The 9089-nt window shown below is 36.9% G+C and overlaps 1 pseudogene; it reads right to left on the reverse strand.

The window, feature by feature from the left end:
• Positions 1 to 5932: 5932 nt before the first annotated feature.
• On the reverse strand, positions 5933 to 6632 carry LOC138145976 (large ribosomal subunit protein uL1 pseudogene; annotated as a pseudogene).
• Positions 6633 to 9089: the final 2457 nt, after the last annotated feature.

Consider the following 9089-nt stretch of genomic DNA (forward strand, 5'->3'; position numbering starts at 1 on the left):
GAGACAGAGAGAGAGACAGAAAGAGAGAGTGAGAGAGACAGAGAGAGAGTGAGAGAGACAGAGAGAGAGAGAAAGAGAGAGAGACAGAGACAGAGAGAGAGAGACAGAGAGAGAGAAGAGAGAGAGAGTGAGAGAGACAGAGAGAGACAGAGAGAGAGAGAGACAGAGACAGAGACAGAGAGACAGAGACAGAGAGACAGAGAGAGAGAGAGACAGAGAGAAAGAGAGACAGAGACAGAGAGACAGACAGAGAGATACTGAGAGAGAGAGAGAGAATGTGTTACAAAATGTTATGTATATATTAAGGAAGTATATATCTGTGTTTATGTTTATATGTAGGAAATAGAGCTCTAAAGCTTGAGTACTCTATTTTCCCCAGAGATGGGGATTCTGAGGTAGAAATAATATATTTACTCCTTTAAATATTTTTAGTCTAGGAAATGTGAATTTGAAGTAACTGTTTTAAGGAAGAAAACAGCCCTTCAAGCTTTATATCCAGGATGTGATTCCTTTTCCACCAGTTCCTTAATGAAAAGCAGTTAGGAAGGGAATTTATTGATACAAGAGAATAGCAAAACAGAAATCAGAGGACACATACAAAGGAGAATAATATGCACCAGACAATACAGAGTGAAGGAACTCTCCCAGTGGGAGTTAGGCAACTCAGTTTAAGAGAGAAAGTCCAATATTTTACCCAATTGCAAATTCTCTGAAATCTCTAGCATAGCAAGATAAGGTTTGGTTGATTGGTTTGTTGTTGTTTATCTTTATAGTCAAAGAGGACCAAATTGGCATTACTGTCGGCATTAATGTACAGTTTGTCTGACTGTGGTTTATCAGACCAATATGACCTTGAAGGCTCTACCAGTGGTTGGGCACAAATAGTCTGTATAAGCATTTGAAATGGAGATATCTCTAAATTTGCTCAGTTCACATTGCTTTGGAGCTTCTGTATTTCTGCTTTAAATTATTATTATCAGCATAAACCTGAATTTCACCTGCCTTCTTACTGAGTGAAGAATTTTGTATCTCTCTAAGCTTTGCCTGCACTTTACTTTTGAGAGAGTTAAATGCTGCCTTCTTATGGATGGATGATCTATCCTTCTGGCAAATATACTGTTGCTTCAGTCCACTGAGAAGATAACCCTCTTCCCTGAGCTTCCTGTGTGCATGGTTGTGATTACAACTCATAGTGTAGATGCAACTACTGCTTTATCACTTGCCCATCACAACAGGATTTTAAGGTAGGAGAAATTCTATGTCTTTTGACTCACACATAAATTGAATTTTGACCTTGCTCTGCCTTCCAAAGTCATCAGAGTCCAATGGCAAGACAGAGTCAAGATCGCTGGTTATGGCTTGGAATGAAGCGGATGATCTTGGCATACTTGACATCTAACCAAACTCAGAGTGTGCTTCTGTGCCTATAATTGGCTGCCTTCACTGCTTGTTGCACAAATTGTTCACATCTATCTATTCTTCTGGGAAGACTTTACATGCTTGAGGTTGATACCCTCCCCCATCCATTATATCACTTGATTATGGAAACAAGAAGCGACCAAAGATCCAGAAGAGATTAAAGAATTTAAAATAAAGATTCCAAGATGGCACCCTCCTCTCTTTGACTCTTGGTCACTCTTCCCATGCTTTATATAGGTATAAAAATTTCATCACCACTAATGAGGAGAAAGTCATATATTAGTAAGCATTGGGGCTTAGGTTATGCTTAGTATGTGATTGGCACTGTGAAAAGCATGAGGAATAATGACCCAAGCTAGCCTGTCCTCAAGCAGCTTTCTTTTAAAAGGAAAGTGCACATATTGAGAACTGGATGCAGGGCAGGTATACTTTTACAGGAATGGTATTGTTATGTTTGGGGAGTGGCCTTCATGTCTTATTCAGTATTTGAAGGTGCAGGGAGATAGGAGATGAAGATGATGTCCAGTGTTAGGAAGAGTGGTAAGGGAATTGCTATGGAGATGTAGGTCCAAGAAAAATAAGGAAAGTGAATTGTAGGCAAAAATACATTATGTAATACCTCAATGATCTGTTGTTGTTTTCCAGGTTTTTTTTATATGCAGAATTTCTGTTTCAGAAAATCTCATCTAAAAATGCACGTAAATCATAAACCTTCTATGATTAAGTAGAAAAGTTCTGGAAGTCTACATGCTTCATCAAGTAATAAACAATTGACTGGTATAAGGTGCTGTTGTTGCTATGGCTAATATTGCTGGTTTTGCCATTATTGCTGCTATTGGCATTGTTGCTGCTGTTGTCATTAATGGGGCTATAATCATTGTTACTGCTGCTATCATTATTGCTGCTCTTCTTGGCATCGGTAGTGTGAATATCATTTTTGTTGTTGTGGTTGTTGCTGATGCTATTGTTGATTCTTTAGTTGTTGCCATTGCTTTTCCTGCTGTGGTCATTGTTGTTGTTGGTATTGTTTTTGCAGTAGTAGTGGTTGTTGAAGCTGACCATCTAGTTGTTACAATGCACACATAGCACATTGAAGCTTGAGTCAGGATGACCTGAGTTTACATCATTCTTTAGCCATTTAGTAGCTATGGTACAGTGGGCAACAGACTTAGCCTCTTTTTGTATCAGGATCCAGATCTGTAAAATTGGAATAAAAAAAAATCTACCTCATAGGGTTGTAAAAACAATTCAAGTTAAATGACATGTAAACATATGAAAAAGCAAATATAGTCAAATATTGAACTATTATATAAATATTAGGTATAATGTTGGGGATGGTGATGTTGAGGAGGAGGAGGAGGAAAAGAAGGAGAAGGAGAAGGAGAAGGAAAAGGAGGAGGAGGAGGAAGAGGAGGAGGAGGGGGAGGAGGAGGATTTTGTGCTAACTAGACTGACCTGATTGGTGTGGTACATACTGGAGCAGAGAGAAATGCACATCTTGGTTCAATCCCACTAGAATAATTATATGTTTGGCTAACATGTATCTACTTAATCAGAATCTGAAATGCAATGGACCCATAGCTTTTTGGTCTAACAAGCACCTGACAAGAATCCATTTTATGTCATCACTACATTCAGGTTATGTTTCTAAATCTCAACTGTCTCACAATGTAACCCATTACACCTTTGGATAGTTCTGTACACATATATACATACAATTCTTTCTCTGTCTGTTATCTTTCCCCTCCTTTACTGGAGCTGAAATGTGATTTTTAAGACTTCTCCCTACTATTCTTAGTTCTGTATTCTGGGATCAAGCAGAACTAGGATAATTCCTCTTCAATATCAGTGGCATTCTTTTATTCACAGGCAGTTATTTAATCCCAATTGCAGGAAAGGTTAGGTCACAAACATTTTTGATCCCTAGAAAAGACTTGATGTAGGAGAAATGATTTGAGCTGTATAAATAGAAAGAAGGATGGATCAGGAAAAAAAAATTTACCTGAATTAAACTCTTGAATTGCCATTTATTAATAGTGTGACATTGTAATGGAAATGCAAATTTAAAGATCTTCCCTGCCCATAGGTTAAGTGCACCTGGAGCCTGTGGTGGGAGGCTTGTTTTTCAGCAACACACACAACTTGGTGCTTTGTGATTGGGCAGTGGGTCAAGAGGGTTTTTACATTGTCTGACACAGGAGAAGGCTATATAATCCCTTATGTGAGACTTTGTTTTGGGGCTCACTTTGAGATGTGTTGTGTGATTTGAACAGATGACACTCTGGGCAGCCATTGAGAGACCCCTGACTTTGAAAACCCAGATGTTGATGCTTCCCTCTCTGATAACTGTGATTTGGTATGGATGTAAAGGTTGAACAGTTTGGAAGCTTGTCTGTTTGATCTGTTTCTCCATCTTGTAACTTATCTCTGTATACTCTGAAGTTCGGGGTGCTGACCTTTTTCCCCTAAAGCAGGTAAATGATATATGTTTGATTGATTAAAGTAAGCTTGTTAACCAATTTTCAGTTGCTTTCCTTTAGAAAAGCAGATCTAAGAATCTTTGTTGGCAGCCACCCTGGGCATGCTGGGGTGCTTGCTGCTACAGACATAGACAAGGTCCCAAAATTCTGCTCAGTTTCTTTGTCTGTCAAATGAAGGGATTGTGTTAGATGAATTGTAAGATAATTATCATCTTTAAATTTCTGATTTTATGACACATAATATTTTAACAAGCACAGGTGTGACATCTATGGAAGCCAAGCAAAGACAATAGTATAAACAAAAGAACATCTAATGACAATGATTTTGTCTTTGACTTATACTTTGATATCTAAAAAGTGATGATGTATCCCAAGTGTCACTTTGGCATGGCCATTAATCTCATGACATTTAGTGATGTTCTGACAAAACTTGCCAGGGTTTTAACCTGTCAATCTTATTTCTTTTGGGCCCTGGAAAGCCACAAAATTTGTAGACTTTCATTTTCATGAATATGCAATTCTCAAATACTTACGTATCCTAATAAGGGTAAATTTAAGATCACAAAATTGGGCTAAGGAGTTCAGGAGGATCTCATGAGATTCACACATTGAGAATCTGATAAAGGATATCACAGTGGTACTTAAAATTCCTTGTCAATTAAAATAAGTATATAAATAACCAAAAAAGATAGATCTAGGAAAAGTTTGAGAAATGTTAATAAATAATAACTCACAGTTTTGCTTAATTTAAAAATATGCAAATTGATTCACTTCTCTCATTAGATCTTTACAACAACTCTATTACTACTTCACTTTTTATAGGTGAGGAAACTAAGACTAAGAGACTAAGTTATTTTCCCAGAATCACACAGTTACTTAGTATCTGATTTAGGATTTTAATTTAGGGCTTTATTGACTAAAATTCTAGTATTTTATCAATGATATCAATTTGCTAAATGCAACTTTGGTGCCCTACTAGATGGAAATGAATTGAAAAAAATGATAGAATGGGAATAAGAATAAAAGATAGGCACTTGGATAATTGAGATAAATTTTTTTGAAACATACATGTAAATGCTATCTCTTAACCAAACCTATGTTTACATATTCATACACACCCCATGCCCCCACACCCACACCCCCCACATATATACATACATATATGCATACATATATACCACTATCCATTCTTACACACAAACATCTCTCCTTCTCTCTCTCCCTCTATTTCTCTTTCTCATTTTGTATATCGGGTATATAATATGTGTGTAGAATATATGTGTATAGACACACACCTACACATGTATTTTGTGTATATATACTCACATATAGTTTTGTATTATCCCTTAAACCCAAGACACAATTATAAAAACTAGGGATTCAAAGATGAAAAATAAAACAGTCTCTACCCTCATCCTAAGGGCTATACCATGTACATGCATGAATAAATTTCAGGATGTGTAGAATGCTAAAAACTGGGAACGTTTAATGGAGAAAGTGACACCTAAATTACCCTAAGGAGAAAAAAAAAAAACTTCCATTCAGTGGAGATGAGGAACCATTGAATTTTGGTTTTAAATAAATGTAAAAAGATAAGGTAGACAGAATTCAGGAAGATCATTGAGACACCTTGTCTAAAGTACAGAACTAGGGGATGTAGTATTAATCTTGGCAATATGGCTTGTCTGGAATATTGAAAATGTAAGGGAAGTAACACATCATTTGTCGAGAAATGTGTTTGTCAAGATTGTGGCAAGCCTTAAATGTCAGGTGGTAGAGTTTGTGTTTTAAGTTAGAGACAATGTAATAGCATTTTGGTAGGTGAAACGAGATGGCTGGAAAAAGAAGTGTCCCACTCTACCTAAGCATCTTTGAACAATCAAAGGGACATGGAAACAAAAACAGATTCATCAGTATGAGACCATTTCTTTTCATATGAGACATATAAGTTGCTTGATATATATAACTATGAGGAAACTCCTTAGATGAATCTTTGGGTATGAGTAGGTTTATGGTTATCATAACTTTAGTCCTTTTTTTTTTTAATTAGCAGCTTCCGCCATTTATTAACACCATGTTGATTTAATACAGCCGCTGGGGTTTGCCCATAGTGCTCTTGATATACAATGCCCTCACATTTTCCCAGTTTTTCTTCAGCAGAGAAACCAGGAAATTGACAGCCAAATGGATGTTGTAGACAAGCTCATCTGTCATCTTCCCATGGCCAACAGCCACCGCTAGACACAGCACCTTCTTCATCTGGAACTTGATAGTAGATTTAACCTCATCAACCTTCACCACCATATTCTCATTGTGGGTGAGCAGAGATGGAAACTTGCCGGCTTTGTTGAGACCAGGGCCCAGGATTCGAGGAATTTGCTTGATCAAAGACTCAGAGGCCAAAAAGGCATCATACTTTTTAGCCAGTTTCTTGACCAATTTCTTGTTCTTATTCAACTTCTTCAGGGCCTCGATGTCCATGTAGGGGATTTCTACAGCCTTGGCTTCATCGCAATGCTACTGGTCTCCCAGGACACACACAGAAAATTTAGGTCGGGGTGTGGATTTGAGCCTGATGGTGCCAGAGAAACGTTGATCCTTTTGGGGATCATAGTTCTTCAGACTGATCTGCAGCTCCACAGTTTCCAACAACTTTCTTTTCTTGCACTGGGTTCCATGCAGGACCTCCCGCACAGCTTCATAGAGTGTGTCACATGAGACTTTGCTGGTCATGGTTGCTCACTGGTCACGAGCCAGAAAAAGAAAAAAAAAGACATAACTTTAGTCCTTAGTTAGGCATCTCTAAGAAGCAAGTAGAGGTGATACAATTTTCCAGACATGTAGGGCTGGATTCAAATAATGCATATGATTTTCTTCCAATTCCCAGAACTAAATAAAGTTTTCTCACACAGCAGAAATTGGACTAGACTCATAATTGAGTAGAAAGGGAAATGAGCTAGCTCCAGAATTGAGTCATAAGATGGAGTCAGTGTTGTTCACTCAATTCCCACAATTAACCGCTTGCTGTACAAATCCACTAAATTCCCCCAATTCCTCCTTTTGATATGTGGGGGAGTCGGGAGTTCTCCCATGGATATATTTCAGGTTACAGATCAAACTACTTAGAAAACTCACCATAGATTAATTTTGAGAAGGGAGATTTAAATGCCTTTCACCAAGATAACCAAGAAAACTGAAACATAATTACCATGGAACAAAAGGACAAAGTAATACAATTATGATCAATATTAACTAACATCAGTTTTTCTTGTATCCTAGTATCACACTCCTAATGTTCATCTGATGAACAGATTTTAATTTCCAGAGGTCCCATGTAGTCATCTGGTCCCTGGGCATCTTCTCTTGGATATTCTGGAATAGATGACATTCTCATGGAAAATCTGAAGGAGGATCTGTTTCTCTGCATCCAAATCATTTGTCTTAGGTAATTGTCCTGAAACCTGCAAGTAGCATGACTTAATAAATTTCACTGTGTGTGTATGGATATATGTATGTGGATATGATGCATATGTGTTTTTAAAATGTTATTGTTTCTCCAAACTGATTATTTCAGAGAATTTCAGTAGCTCTTTCTGTTTTTTGTTTTAACCTAAAGACTATACCTGATAAAAGAATTAAAAAAAATTCATGAGTTTCTAACATTCCATTTACTCAGTAGTAATCGATGCTGCTCCTTTTTGAGTAGCAGTAGTTGCTGCTGTGTTTCAGGAAGATAAATAATATGGTAAACTTTGTTCCTTAGATACATTATTGTGGCAGGTTTTAGAGGAGCAGTTAAAGAAGGGACATACTAGAAACAAATACCAACTAAGAAACAATTGATATTGTCTGGAGGAGGAAATAAAACATTCTAAAATAGATTCATGAAAGTAGAGAGGAGGTGAAGCACACACACACACACACACACACACACACACACATACACACACAAAGGTTGGAGATTGTGACAGAAAGAAGAGAAGGTTATTAACAGTAACATCAATATTGTTTTAAGAAAGAATTTGTCTGAATATGGTATATTGTCTGTCATAAATAACCAAATTAATTATAAAAGACATATGAATAATGTTGCTATATGAATCCAGAAAAATAACTTATGAATAGAAGTATGTATAGACCAGTTTAACACACACAAGCTCAAAAATATGTGCGCACACATAAACACCTATTTGTGTCTGGCACTAGCCTTCCCTAGGGAAAGGAGGGAGAGGGAAGAGAAAAAAATACATAATAATTGTTTTTGCCTTTTTTTTTGGCTGGAGTTTGGGGGTTAAGTGACTTGTCCAGGGTCACACAGCTAGCTTTTTTGTGTTAAGTGTCGGAAGTTGGATTTGAACTCAGGTCCTCCTGACTCCAGGGCCGATGCTCTATTCACTGTGGCACGTAGCTGCCCCAATAATTTCTTTTTATATTTAAAAGGAATAGTCAATGATGCATAGTAGATTTGTAGTTTTATATGCAATCATCTTTTCTTTTTACTGCATTGTGTTATGGAATTTCTTGATTTATTCCAGAAATTAAATAATAGTAATAATAATAATTCTAATGAAAATATTGAAGACATAGAGATGACATAATGTTAAAATTTAGAATGTGTGGTGGTGGTTCCAGGTGTGGATCCAAGATGGCAGAGTAGAGAAAGCATTCAACTGAGTTCTCCCAGCATCTCAATCCAATAATAATAAAAGAAAATTAATTAGTTTTAAAAACAAGCTTTAAAGTAACATATGAAATAAAATTCTGTAGTGACAAAGACAAAAAAAGGTTGCAGTAAGAAATTTTTGTAACCCAAGAGGACTTGGGGAAGGTGTAGGAGACCTTTGGTCTCAAGGCCACATGTGTCCTTCTAACTGACTGTAGCCCTTTGACTGAATGCAAACTTCACAGAATAAATCTGTTTAATCAAAGGATTTGTTTTGTAATACTTACTCTCAGTTAAAAAACTGCACGGAAAGACCTAGAAAACCACATATACCCTCAAGGCTATAGGCTCCCCACCCCTCACTTTAGATATCAGTAGGAGAGAATCCTATCATTCAATTGGAAGCTGGTCCTGAGGCAAAAGGAAAACTAAGAGCAAAAATTCATTGAAGAAAATAATTCTTTAAAAATTATAACTGGGTAAATTGAACGTAATGACTCCATGACATTCTAAGAAAAAATAAAAAA

Source organism: Petaurus breviceps, unplaced genomic scaffold (assembly GCF_028583685.1).
Source record: "Petaurus breviceps papuanus isolate PSGF00001 unplaced genomic scaffold, PetGlider_PUasm1.0 139, whole genome shotgun sequence".
Classification (NCBI taxonomy): Eukaryota; Metazoa; Chordata; class Mammalia; order Diprotodontia; family Petauridae; genus Petaurus; species Petaurus breviceps.